Source organism: Acipenser ruthenus, chromosome 21 (genome assembly GCF_902713425.1).
Source record: "Acipenser ruthenus chromosome 21, fAciRut3.2 maternal haplotype, whole genome shotgun sequence".
In the NCBI taxonomy this organism is placed as follows: Eukaryota; Metazoa; Chordata; class Actinopteri; order Acipenseriformes; family Acipenseridae; genus Acipenser; species Acipenser ruthenus.
Window position 1 is genome coordinate 28,708,707 of NC_081209.1, and position 15,154 is coordinate 28,723,860.

Genomic DNA, 15,154 nt, shown 5'->3' on the forward strand with positions numbered 1-15,154 from the left:
GGCAGACGACAGACAACGGCACTCTGTTTATAACATCACCATATTTATTAAAAACAAGCTTGTTCAGTCTTGCTAATTATGGGTTTAAAAATTGCGGTTAAAGCAAAAAAATGTAGCGTTCATCTTTTAAAATACGCTGTTTATTGTCACACTGTACTTTGTGCTCAAATGCGATGCTAATGCTCATTTTGGGTGTTCTGGCAGGGAGCCAGGGCCACAACTGAATAAACACGTATTTTTAAAGGCTAATGCATACACTTGACAATACCATTTCATACTCAATGTCTGTCTTGTAAGTTATTGGGTATACAAGCACATTGGTTACAAGCCAATCAGAGAGCAAAACACTGTAAATTAGCCAATAAACTGGTAGCATCTTATCCAATCAGAAACAGCTTTATCCAATTAACCTAAAGACGAAGGGAGTCTCCATAGCAACAAGCGCTCATTACCATGGCAAAAAAGGAATACAGATAGTTTATTGCTGAATAAAGTGTCTTATGTTTGTTTTATATTGCTGATGTGGGTTATTTAGACATAAACTAAAACGTTCTACGCTTTTATTTTCCAAGGAAGTTGTTGATGCTCTTCAGTTATTACTAAAATATGTCTGAATACACAGGGGACTTTTTTTTACTGTAATTGTTTAAACAATAGATATACTAAGCAAGGAAGTATGGCTGCCCTTTACCCCGCAAACCACTCTCTTCTCAATGTAATGTGTGATGAAGTAAAGTTAATAAGTGATGCTATTCTGCCAGAAAAAGATGAATTATTATTATTATTATTATTATTATTATTTATTTCTTAGCAGACGCCCTTATCCAGGGCGACTTACAATCGAAAGCAAATACATTTCAAGTATCACAGTACAAGTAATAATACAATTAAGAGCAAGATAAATACAATGACTTTGGTTCAAGCAAGTACAAGTGTGACAAAATACAATTCAATGATACAGCAGATAAGTGTCAGTGATAGCTACATCAGGATATGATTAAATACAAAATACTACAGATTAAACACTTGGCAGATTACAGTACTCTGACATACAGGATTAAATGCAGTAAAATAGGGGGCAGATAAGAGCAAGTAAAGCGCATTTAAGGAAGGGTGGTAAGTGTCCCAGGCGAAGAACAGAAGAGTTCTACAGGTGCTTTCTGAAGAGGTGAGTCTTGAGGAGGCGCCGGAATGTGGTCAGAGACTGGGCAGTCCTGACATCTGTAGGAAGGTCAAAAGAAGCGGGCTCTGGAGGCAGGGGAGCGTAGCGGCGGTAGAGCCAGTCTTCTAGTGCAGGCGGAGCGGAGAGGTTGAGTGGGGGTGTAGGGAGAGATGAGGGTCTGGAGGTAGCTGGGTGCAGTCTGGTCAAGGCATCTGTAGGCTAGTACAAGAGTCTTGAACTGGATGCGAGCGGTGAATCTTTTATAGAGAAACACAAGTGACATATATTACTGAAAGAGGGAATAAAATAATCTGTTAATGTCAAGTGTCATGATTGTCGACCAAAATATATAGTCTGTAGTGGCAGGCAGGGATACAAACAGTATATAGCCATGTGACAGGAAGGGAAGAAATATACAGCCGTCTCTCCCAGTAAGAGTGCTATGAGAAAGTGCTTATACCACTCGATTGAATGTCAGACTGCTGTACAGCCTTCAAAGGATGCTCTTATCATCCTCCATCTCTGGCCGCGCCTGCTTGTGGACAGAGAGACAGCCTGGCCTATTACGCATCACGGCACTGAGATAAAGAACAGCAAAAATGAAAACTTCAATAAAATAGGAATGTGGAGCACACTGCACAGCATGCAGGCTTTCAAACGAATCAGACAGGAAATACAAAAAAAAAAAACTCTTGAGACTCTGTTATGGGCTGGGCTGTGTTTGTGGAGCCACAGGAATTACATATAAAAACGGAGGCAGCAATAACTACAGCCCTGCATTGTAAGTGCTGTGACTTGTCATTACTCGGCATTCATTATAGCACATAGGTGTATAATAAGCCAAGATGCTAAGTATGTCTAAATGTAAACTATTGAGGGCTTGTAGTCATTGATTTTGCCCACAAAATGACAAGAAGGATTACATGTTTCTGCACTCTTAGGTACAGCTATTTCTAAACATTACGCTTCACTCCACGCAGTGTTGCTGTGTTACCCTTCCCTGGCAAAAAAATAAATAAAACACACACATCATTCTCATAAAGTGTCTCTTTACTAAGTGCAACTCTCTAAATAGTCTGAAAAGAAAAACAGCAATTATTGAGGCCTGTGGGGGTACTTTGAGTCTTTTCATTGACTTTATTGAGATTTGCCACTGCAAGGTTTAGAAACGTATGCCAACCAGCATTTAGAAACCTACCTGCAAAAAGCAATTGATATATACTGTAGAATTCCTGATTTGGTCATTTTATTGGATAGTGTTTTTACTATCTGAAAATATCATGCTAATGACATTTTGGAGTAATCAGCTTTGAGAATCTAGCCCACTAAGTCAATTTGATTTGATATCCTTACCTTGAACTGGCCACTTCAATTGGAATAAGCATGTGTTTTAAATGTCTGAGGGTATGAAAGCTGGTCAGCATTTCATTAGTATCAGACGAGAGCTCTGAGATGATTTTGAAAGACCTCGCTATTCAGACCTACTGGGCTTTCATCATTGAAATTTTCCGTCGATTCGGTCTCGGAGGAAATGAGAAAACCGTTGAGCACAGGAGTATTTCTAGTTATATTTACATTTCTATTTTTGGTCTTGTAATTTGGCCTGTCCTTTTTGATCAGTTTCAGATTCATTTCGGTAATGTGTTCAGGTGGTCTTTTCCAAGGCCAGCTTTTGTTTATAATTATTAATTATGTTCTTTTCAATCCAGTTCAAATCCTTTTTATTTAAAGTTTCTTCCAATGAAGTAGAGTGTGTTTGAATCAGACTCAAATATGACCTCAATACAATAAATCACAGGCTTCCCTCAGGATACTGGCTGTGGGTTCAGCACCCCTGATACCAAAACGCATGTCTAAATTCTGCCTCCAGAGCACAAAGGTGTAAGTACAGTATATATTGCGGATCTGGTGTAGAAAACAACTTGGATAATGTAGACTACTGTTCTGTAACAGGAACCTTAAGATACATCTGAGCGCCTGGGTCTTTTGTTTTTTAAAACATTTTATTTATTTCATTATTGATGCTCATGTTGGTCATGACAAGCAGGCCCAGCTGTAAAATGCTGTACAGTAAGCCAGCAGTTTGGTTGATCCCTGCGGGTGCAGGTTGATCAAATCAACGGCAGCTAATGCCTTAATCTGTGTGTTATGAAGTCATTCAAGTGGAAATCTTATATTCTGAAGATCCCCACTCTAGCTTCAAAGGGCTTTCCCTGATGAATAAAATAAATGAATAAATCTGGCTGCCCCATCCATCACCACCTCCAATGAAATGAAGTCTCCTCTAATTGAATGGGGTCTCGATATTGGGGTTTGTTTTCCCTGGTTGTTGGCCTGGCACTGGCCTTGCGGTTCAGTGATGAGATGATGTCTCCGCTGTCCCCCGGGAGACAGGGGAGTGTGTCCGCCTCTGTAGAGCTGGTGCTGAGCACTTGTGCTGTTTAGGTTATAAGAGTCCCTCAGGGCTTTTGATGTTGCTGCGTTTCTTTATCTTGATGGCAATTAACTGTTTCACGTTGGTCTCTGTACTCTGTCAACAGAATGAGTTAGAGAGAGACATGAAAATGAGAAAGCCTTCATCTACAAAGCCGGGAAGCAGATAAGCACAAACAGGAGAAGGGGTTTATCGCACAGATAGAGCAGGAATGTACAGCAGTAATGTACAGTAAGGAAGCGGCTCACTGCACTGCACACAATGCTTGGTACACAATGCTTTTTCCATGTATAGTATTGCCCTTTCCAAAAAGTTTCTGCTTAGTAATAAAGATTAGTATTATTATTATTATTTATTTCTTAGCAGACGCCCTTATCCAGGGCGACTTACAATTGTTACAAGATATCACATTATACATTATTTCACATTATACAGGTATCACATTATTTTTACATACAATTATCCATTTATACAGTTGGGTTTTTACTGGAGCAATCTAGGTAAAGTACCTTGCTCAAGGGTACAACAGCAGTGTCCCCCACTGGGGATTGAACCCACAACCCTCCGGTCAAGAGTCCAGAGCCCTAACCACTACTCCACACTGCTGCCCTGATGTGCATATTAGTGTCCAGTAATATCGGCGGAGACAACATTTATAAACTGCTTAACTACCATTAATAAGTACGTTTTCAGACTTTGACCATCTCAGATGGTGAATTCTACTGATCTTTTATGATTATAGTAGTGGTAGCAGCAGCAGCGTTTCCTTCAGATCCCTCCAGGAGCACCCATTCCCGCATGAAGCTATTATGATCCATTTGTAAAAATGAATATTAAAGGAAGAATTGTACTAGCACAGTTTGTTTGTATAGAAAAGTGTTGTGCAACTGGCCGTGTCATGTGAAATGCATTTCAATAATGCATGCATTTCCACTTTGTAGCTGGGTTCATTGGGTCTGTTATCCAGAACAGAACACCTGAAACCAATCCATTAAACAGGTGAGCAATACCAGGCTCTGCGCTGGCAACATTATTAGGTGTAAACAGCTGTGTTATTGGACATGTTTATATGATGTTTGTAACTGTTTCTAATTACTTGTTATAATACACTTCAGATCAGGGTGAGTATTCAGAACAAGCATGAGGGAGGTACTGACTCACTTGCGTAACAATTAACACATATATTGTTTTAATAGCTTTCAGTGTCTCATCATTACAGCCTCTTTTATTTTTATTTCTAGGAACAAGGGTGCTCTTTTTCCTCTGCTAAAATCAAGGAGGTTTGTTAATCAACAATTGGTGTGAAATGAACATTCAAATAGGTTCCAGAACTATTTTTCTTGGACAGAGTTATCACTAACAGTGCTGTTAGTGTTGGCAGCTGGTCCACTAGCTCAGAATCTCTCACCCAGCAATATCAAAGCAAGACTCTGAGCTAGCAAGGTGCTGCTATGTCAGATGAGGAGTCCATACAGGAGTCCAGCACAAATCAGGAGATTAGCATCTGAAATCCCTACTAGATTTGAAAGCTGCACTGCATAAATACAACCATTTAATAAAAAATCTAAAACACTGGTACCGCTCCCTGTCTGAAATACTGCCGCCTGATTTTCACCAAGCTCTGGTTCGGCTGAAAAAAATGCGCCTTTTATCCTGAATAAAAACCATACTGTGCTATAGCATCAAGAGTGTGTTGTAATAATCACCGTTATTAGTCCCACACCACTGAAATTCGGCCACCGTTATTAGCCACACCACTGAAATGAAGGACTATGCTGTTGTCTGTATTTTGAGTGTCCTTTTGTGCAGGTTGATCAAAATGAAAAGAGACAAAATATGTTTTAAGGAACAAAATAATCGTACAAGAACGCTCTGCCAAGTTTTCTTTACTACTTGCCAAGACCACAAAAATCATGGAAAATTCAAATGAGTCTTTCATGTGAAGTGACAGAATTGGTATTAGGTAACATTTTCTGGAATTAGTTTGTTAGATCTGTCCTTTGATGCATGGTGCCTTCAAACCAATTATTACCAAGATGATCGAGTCAGAACTGTTTTTTTGTTGTTGCTTTAACCGTTAACAGGGAGAACTATGCTGGGAAATATCCTCTGTAACTAGCTGCCTGAACTCTTGCCTCGTGATTCGTGGGACTAGGACCGACAGCTATGGCCAAACGTTTTGCATCACCTAGAATTATAGGATTGAGACAATTTAAAAAAAAAAAAAAAAAAAAACTATATGAACATAATTTATTTTACTTAACACCACGTAATCAAAGAAACTTCAAGTTGATATCGCAAACGTGTACCGGAAGCCATAATAGTAGTACAGTATTTCATGTTGGATTATATGGAATACTACAAAGCGGTATGTAATTCAATATGTTAACGTAACATTATTGAGCTGGTTTCATTCGACCTTTATGAAGCAAAATGAGTTCATTCTATGGGGTGATGCAAAACTTTTGGCCATAGCTGTAGAATCAGTGGGGTGCTCCAGGCATGGGTTTGACTAGTGAGTGAGCTCTCCTTCTCCCGAGCTGCACTTAGCCTCAGTGTGAATGAAATTGAACCAGGAATGTGCTTGGTCTCCTGCCACTGTCACATCGAACTGTGTGAGAACAATCAGGCTGTTCCAATACAAAACCAGCCAGTGCTGCAGGGTTAGAGAGCTTAGATATGAGTATCTAAAGTACTGTTTCTGTGTATTTTGAGTTGTTCATTCGGTCCTAGGGAGTGGTTGAATCAGTGCTGTCTCCCATATGAAAACACTAGGTTAAATGATAACCCTTTCTAATAAGAGTCATTCATTCCTGGATTGCCGTTTTCATTCCAGGTCAGTATTATGAATTGATTTAGTTCATTAGTACCCCATCAGATATGTTTAATTGGTTCAATTTAACAATTAGGGATATGGTTGGAACAAAGACCTGGACTTGAAGTGTCAAGATGCTTACCCGTGTCCTATTCATTTGATACATATTCACGATGCATTCCGTACATTTTAAGACCATGAGTCGACATGATGAACGTTAGAAGGGGGGACCTTTCAAACGTTCTCTGTGTTTAAAATAAATCAAGAAAATACATCAACCCTCCTCCTTGCATCGCTGTTTCAAAAGCACTGATTCTGCAGGCCCCTTTAAGAACTTTAGCGAGCACTGATGTCAACCATGATGATGTCATGCATGTGGGCGGTGGTGTGATAACTTTAATCACAAGCCCCCCCACATGCTCAACTGAGCATGCAAGATTGGCAGTCTCCAGTGGTGTTCCATATCGTGAGAGTGAAGCCAAGTCCGTGTGAAATGAGGGCAGAGGTGCGTCGACTAGCAGAGCCCAGAGATTGCAACAGCACTGAGAATGTGCTTGAGAACGATAACTAGCCAGCATTGCTACTGCTACCACCAGCCTTGAGGTTGCGTGCGCCATTATCGCTATCATAAGCAAAACAATTCTGTGTGTGTGTGTGTCGTCAGCCAGAAACCTATCTGTAACATCTACAGATTGGTGTTTGTGAAAGTGCTGATGAGTAGCTTTTAGTCCTGGAGGGCCAATTTAAAACATGGTGTCAACAGAGACCTCCAAGGGTAAGGGTCAACACTACCTACAGCTCGTATACAGGGATCTCTTAGGGCTGCAGTGCCAGGGTGTGCTCCATTTGCTGTTTTATAACAGCCCCAAACCAGGTGTCCTTGCAGTGAATGTGATTCACCTATAAGCCACTGTTATGGGGCTGTAAAGCAGCAGGAACACAAAGCCGCTTTTTCAGGAACAGTGGCTCGAGTCCTAGTTCCAAGAGACCGGGAGACCAGTTTGAGGAGGCACCTTTGCTGTATCAAACCCCAAGTCACCCCTGGTGTGCCATGCAGTGTTCTGAAACATGTGTCTCCTGATACCAAGTTCCAAGCCACAAAGTGGGTGTGTGTTTCCTCCGCTTAATAGAAACAGCAAGTGGAGCACTCTGCACCCCATGGAGTCTGGGATGACCTGGCACTAGCAGTACTGCTCGTCTGTAATGTAGATGCATTACAGCATGCCTCCAAGTACAGACAGCAGCAAGCAGTCCAAATCGTCATTAGTACAGTATGTAAGGAAAAAACACAACCCCAATAAGGTGCCAAACATGAAATAATCAACAGAGGCATTAATGTAGGGTTTGTATCTAGTCTAGTAATGAGTTGTTTCTTATTTGTGTTGTTGTATAATGCTGCAGTTACTTAACAGAAAAAAAAACTGTCCTACTCCTTTTTTCCTCCCCCGAGAATCTTATACATCCTTATTAATTTTATTTTTTAATTTCCGATGTGATTTTGTTTCCTTTTCTAACGCAACCAATGATATAATTGCATTTCTGAAATATCAGACTGCTGTGATTTTTTGAATTAATTCGATTTGTGAATTAGTTCATTGTACTGCAAGTCATAATGGAGGGTTTTTGCACGCACTGAGGATTCTATAAAAGCCTAAAAATATGTTGGCGGTGTGTATTGCTTATTTAATAAAAGCTGGCAGGATTTTAAAGCTTTCTCTCATAAAGGCCAAACTGATGCGAACGCTTGTGCCACTGTTTGAGAGAAGAAGAAGTTTAAAAAAAAAAAAAAAGAAGATGGATTTCACTTTTGACTTGAGACAGCTTTGATTAGAATGCTTGTCTGTTCATCCATATGTCCAATTTCTTAGCTTCATTAATCCTGTATAAACCCACTTTGTCGGCCAAGTTTAACAGAGAGGGCTTATGAGGTTACTGGGCTGCAGACAGTGCACACTTTGTGATAGGGTGAGATAAGTTATCTGAGGGCTGGTGTTTTCAAGGCTGCCTGGGATGGCCATGTTGTAGACGCTTCCAATACCCAGAACAAATCATTCAGTTGAATAGCTTGTAATGTATTCGTCTTTTAGATAAACAATACGTGCAATGATTGGCAAGGAATGGGTTTATATCATACCTCATTCCATTTGGTCCCTGCTGTGCGCCAGAGTTCGCCTCCTCCTCCCCAGCCTTCTTGGCTTCGTCTAATGGGGAGGGCAGCTATCCTGCCCCCCTGTCTTCCCTACAGTCAGCCTCTCCACTTATCTGCAGGCTAATTTATGGGCAGGGGTATCTCGAATGGCGAGGCCAAAGACCAAAGAATGTAATGTGAAAATATGTATAATGTAACAATGTTGTCAGTCTAAGCTTTAATCAGTGGCATGATTTTCCTGACTTACTGAGCAGTGGGAGTGCTGGTCTGAATGGAAGCTGGAACAGCACCCATGGCCCTCAGTGGTAGCCATTTGAGGTCTGGCTGTAAGCGCCAGCTTCACAGCTGCAGGCAATCCACTGGGCTGCCAACTCAACGCCCTTACACCCAATCATTTCCCTGGGTAAAGGAAGGCCTCACGAAAACATTTTCCACAATCTGTTACGAGAAGAGCCCGTCCTAAAGGCTGGACAGAGCAACGGCTGCACTTGGTCATAGCTGGCATCCTTTATGTTCATTAAAAAAAAAAAAAAAAAAGTAGTTTATTTAAAAAAAAAATAATAATGAAACATGGAAAAAAGTGTTCCAGAACGAGAAAATAAAATGAATGAAAAGTAATTCCAGCAGAGTTTTACTCCAATAAAATGTATCAAAAAAGCATTACTCTGGTTTACTTGTAAAAACAAGGAAAATTCATTAAGACAAGTCTCTTTCAATTTGCATTTTCAAGAGGTCTTGATGTTGAATTCAGCTCAGCTGCTGGCCATATTGATGTGATTATAGTTGTTTTTTTACCCAAAAATATCAAACAGCTACAGTAAAACACTGATACAGCTGAATTCTCCTCGACTGAACATATTCTGCTGCTAAGACATGTGTCTGCTTATTCAAAGAGCCTCTGTCGCTTGTTTGTAAAGATTTTGTCAGGTGGCTGTCAATACAAGGTTTGCTGTGTACAGCTATGGCCAAAAGTTTTGTATCACCTAGAATTATAGGATTGAGACATAATTAAAAAATGAACATAATTTAGGTATTTAACATTTAATCAAAGATTATATTGCAAAACTCTACCGGAAGCCATAATAGTAGTACAGTACTTCATGTTCGATTTCGAAATTTTTCAATTTTTCGTTAAGTATATTGAAAACTACAACGTGACATGTAATTCAATATGTGAATGTTCCATTATTCAGCAGGTTTCATTCGACTTTATGAAGCAAAGTTTGCTAATTCTATAGGGTGCTGCAAAACATCTGGCTGTAACTACATAGTTTTGCCTGAAACTCGAATTTTGGCTTTGGCTTCGTGGACATAAAATAAAAGGTAAAACAATGCTTCAGCCTCATATATGCAACATTTAGCTGTCTAAAGGTGCTGTTCACAGACTGGAATACAGGTATCACACACACGCTCTGTCTCTCTCACGCACACACAAACGCCAGCACAAGGATATTCAATGACAGGCCGCAAGCATTACCTCACCTTTCCACCAGAGATGCCAACAGACAACAAAACATGCCAAAGTCAATAGGCTAATTAGCTATCCACTGCTTGTATGTGATTAGGGTGTAACAGTATTATTTCATACATCATTTAGGGTAAAAAGATTCCTGGACACAATTTTTAAAAATGGATGCTTTACCGACTACATAAGAACATTTGAAGTTTTTGTTATGAGGAATGTCAATTCGGCCATATATATATATATAATATACCGTATATATATACTGTGTATGTGTATATATATATATATATATATATATATATATATATATATATATAATAGGGAAGCTGTGGAAGTCAAGGGAAGCTGTGTTTAAAACAAACAGTGGAGGTACTTCTAGGATTTTGATGCAATAGTAACTGCAGTCATTTATTTATATTTATATCCATTAATGTGCTTGTGATGTCATTTACTACATTGTTAATGATGTAACGATCTACTGTTCCTTTCTGTTTAACCCTCAGGCATCCTGGTATTGAGTCTATTTATCCATTTGCCTTCCTTTAATCTTCTGCATTGTACATTATTTCATTGTGTTTCTTCTACGCTTTTCATGTTATGTTTATTTTTTGTAGTGTTGAGCCATTGCTTTTGTATTTCTTATGTTTGAGAGATGATTCTGTATTCTGCTGCACCTGTCTCTTCTGCATTTGCATCCCTTCTAAAAGCTGTATATATATATATATATATATATATATATATATATATATATATATATATATATATATATATAGAACCCTCCCTGGCACACTTGTACCCACAGTCACGAGGGGGTTGTATACTATATGTAATGTATACTGTGCATATGCATTGGTTCAGTAATTATCACACATTCCTTTCTTTATATGTACACCATTTGTTTCCATGCTGAAAATATGAAAACATGGTGACACTATATAAAAAAAATTCAATTAAAAAAAAAACAAAAAAAAAACACTCGTTCATGGCCACCCTTCTGAACTTTTAACCTGCCGGCGAGGGACTGTTCTGATTTGAGCAATATCGAGGCCTTCAAGGTGGTTTGAAGTGTGAGCAAGGAGGCTCCAAGCTTCAACTCGAAATATGGGCAAGGCCAGCACTCCAGCCCTTTCATCTTCCTGGAACCAATGTAATTCAGGCTGACAACTGAGAATCCACAACGTCTCTGATAAAAGTAACCATCGCTGATAGAGGCTACATAGCTTGGGCTTGTCTGGCCAAGGATATGCTAACATATATATATATATATATATATATATATATATATATATATATATATATATATATATACACACACTGCTGTGCAAAAGTCTTAGACACATTCAGGAGTTGCAATATATATGGATGTTATGAGCATCAACAATTTACTCAAAGCCTCCACTAGTGTTTTCCACGATTATAACAACTTTGACTGTTATCAATACAGCTTAGTTTGGGTGAGAAGAAAACAAAGCTTGTCATTTAGCAATCTTTAATTCACATTGATCAGAATCTTCAAAAACTTGTGATCACAACAACTCAAAGTAAACTATACATGAGCAGCTAATATGAAGTGTAGTAGCGAATCCATCACATTTACCCAGTGGTTCTCAACCGGGGGGGCATGAAGCAATCCAAGGGGGGGTGCGAGAAGCGTCCCAGAAAAATAAATAAAAAGTAAAACGTTGTTTTTCTTATTTAAAATGTATACGTGACATGACTTTCTGTAGATGGCGACACATCAGGTCAGCGACAGGTGTAAAGGCATCCATAACATAATGATAAACAAGTAAGACAATACGATATCTCTATTAGCCTCTGTAGACTTATCAGTAGCCGCACGTTATTTAGGCAGTATATAAACGTATTTGTATGCCTTATAAGTGTGAGGATAGTCCCAAGGTCATTGTGGGCCGGATTATTCACTCCAAAATATATTCATGGTAAACGGCCACATCTGAATGAACAGATTCAGCAAGCATTAAAATCAGCGACAACAAAAATAAAACTTAACATCAACAAAAATGTCTTCATCATTATTTTGTTCAAGGGCAAGGAAAGGGTAGTTTAGTGTTTTTAGCCAGTGAGATTAAAATAGTGTTGCTTGGTTATTGAAAGCAGATGTTGCCTCTGCTCCAATCTCTGGAGCAGCAAAGAAACCATAGCTCTTATTATTGATTGCTGATCCTCTGGTATGTTTGAGCTATCAGCGGGGCTCTGCAATGAGCTTATAACAGAGAGAGAGGGAGGGGAGGGGTGAGAGAGAGGAAAGAGAGGTGGGAGGGGAGGGGAGAGAGAGGAGAGAGAGGGGAGAGAGGAGTGAGAGAGAGAGGGGGGGGGGTAAACTAGTGAGCGGGGTTTTGATATCTGTCCACTTTTTTATTGGTAATTTGGTTTTATATGTTTTCATATGTTTGCAATGAAATAAACATGCATATGTGTCTCGCTTTTTTATGTATCCATAACAAAAATCACAGGTTTGTTATATTATTCGATTCCTGAGGGAAGAATATACCTGCATTTCGGATTCTGCGACTCCAAAGTGATGGTGAGAGAAGCAAGCAGAAGAAGCTCTTAGTGTTTTTATCTGCCGGGATCCATACAGTGCGTCTGAAAGCAGCCCTCTCAGTGGAATGGAATCTGAAATATTCCCCACAATACCACAGTGCAGCAATTATTCCAGCTCCTGGTTTGGGGCCAAGACAGTAAGACGACAGTGTGTGCTAACAGGGTCAAAATATTTATACAATCAAAACAGAAAGGGCTGCCTCTGCTGGGGGCTTCTTCCTTGTGCAAAATAAAACACTAGATACTATCAGGTTCATTAACATAGTGACATACAGCAGCGAGCAGTGAGAGGGCAAAGACCTTGCACTAAAGTTGTGAACCCATTTGAACTTTTAAGTATTTATATAAAATAAAATAAAATGCATAAAATATATTTGTTGACACAGTGGTAAAAATGCGGCACTGGCACACTACCTTAAGAGTCTTAACAGGAAGAATAAAGTACTGGCCAGTGAATGATTATGAAGTTACTTAAATGACCTTTTTGTTGAAAATCCATTTAACTGACCATAACCAGGCTCATGCAAATTGTTCTATAATGCTTTATTAATATTATTTCACAGCCCTCGATTAGAATTAATCTTGAACTATCTTGCCTAACCCTGCGAACCCTGTTGTGCCAGAAACAAACAGACTAGAACAGTTTCATGAATAGCAGACTTTATTTAATTCAGCAAAACAGGCTTCCTCAAATGAAACGTTTCAACATTCTTTAAATGCCTTGTGATACGAAGCTTTGTGAACAAGGCCTGCTGTTTCAAAGGTTGGTGTGGGTTTGAACATTTTCAATTGCAATTTTGAAACTTTTGAATCATATTGCCAAGTAAAATGAAATGATCCTGCTGTGATAAAAACAAGAAAAAAAAAATAAAAATAAAGAAATAGATGAAGGTAACTCACCAGAAAGTTCGATACAGAGAGTGACAGCCTCTACCCCTGGCGGTTAACGCTGGAGAAACAATTTTCTGCACAAAAAAAAAACTGTTCACATTCTTTCCAGATTTCCCCCTGTGTCTCTTTCCTTGATGGTACTACTGATAGTTTTCACTCACACTCTACAATTAACTGGCCCAGCCCTTTAAAAAAAAAAAAAAAAAAAAAGTTTGTAGACTTTGAAAGGAGAAAAAAAAAACCCTTGCTGCCAGTGTGTCTGCCTCCCAGGTCCTGACAACATCCGATGGTCCGTGTTATCAGGCCTGGCTGGGCTACACGGGCAGACATGAAGCTAAACAAGGCAGTGTTTATCTCACCGAGGCTGTATTCATTACACAGTGGGACGGAGAACTCCCCGGCTCCACTTAAATCTCTGCCAGGCATGGGAAAGTGATAGCAGACCCCCGTTTCACAATAGCTTTCTGCTGCAGTAACAATGCCACAATACAAAATCACAATTCTGCAACAATTTCAGCTTCTCACAGCATCCTTTCAGCCTTTTACAACTAGGCCTTGCCAGATTAGGGAGTGAGCAGCAGTATCTAGAAGTATGGAATTTGCCTTTACAGGTTCCAAATGTATGAGTAAAACAAACACACTCACACACTCACACACACACACTCACACACACACACACACACACATATATATATATATATATATATATATATATATATATATATATATATATATATATATATATATATATATATATATGCCTGAAGGTTTAAAGAGAAAGAAATAGTAGATCGTTACATCATTAACTATGTAGTAAATGACATGACAAGCCCATTAATACATTTTAATAAAATTAATTGAGTGTATTTATCATGGCATTGAAAGCCTATAAGTACCTCCACTGTTTGTTTTCAAGCACGCTTTCCCTTGACGAAGGTATGCTAAACGTTGGGAAGCTGGCTCTTTATATAAAAATGTAAATGATCATATTTCACATGCAGTTCATGGCAGCTTCCATAATTATCCTGAGACTCTTGGTAATCGCAGTTGAATTGGGATTATAGTGATTGAGATTGGGGCAGTGGCAGTACAGTTCTCACACACAGTTGGGAAAAGTATATAAAATATTTCTGTAAACACTGTTCGTTTTCATCTCCACCGAATTTGAAGCTTCAGATAAACGAACGTCATTTATTTTAGCTATGGTATTGTGACTATTAGGCCATAATCCTACGTTTTATTCAGTTCAGTGCTATGTGATGACAGTTAGATATTTAAATCTGCATGGCTCATGTCTTCAACTATATTGTACATGATGTTCTTTTTGTGTGTACGGATTCTCTGTGTGAACTGTTTGTCTACATTTTGCCAGTTGAAGTTCTTTGAAAAAAAAAAGAGAACTATGCATGCTTTTATTCAAAACAAACAGTCATTTAAAAAACACCCCAATACAGCTGAACTGTTGAATTAAGAGGAGAAAAAGAGACGGTTTGTTGAAGTAAAAAAAAAAACAACTGCTGGACATGCAGTCCATCTAGAGAGGGCCGCACTGGTCTCCAGAGGCTTTACCATGGAGGACCGCTGGTGCAGAGACTCCTCAGTGAGAGAAGACTGTGTGTTAACTTTCATTTCATAAATAAAACCTGCATCCTCCTCCTGACTCACTATTGGGG

General features: G+C 39.1%; 1 long non-coding RNA gene across 1 annotated transcript; it reads right to left on the bottom strand.

Moving 5' to 3' along the window:
- Nucleotides 1-528: 528 nt before the first annotated feature.
- On the bottom strand, nt 529-13,914 carry LOC117963081 (uncharacterized). The gene is made up of 3 exons (XR_009308067.1): nt 13,491-13,914; nt 12,538-12,662; nt 529-1,419 (listed from the first exon to the last, which is right to left on the bottom strand). It is a non-coding gene; the product is annotated as an uncharacterized LOC117963081 (long non-coding RNA).
- Between the last annotated feature and the right edge of the window lie 1,240 nt (nt 13,915-15,154).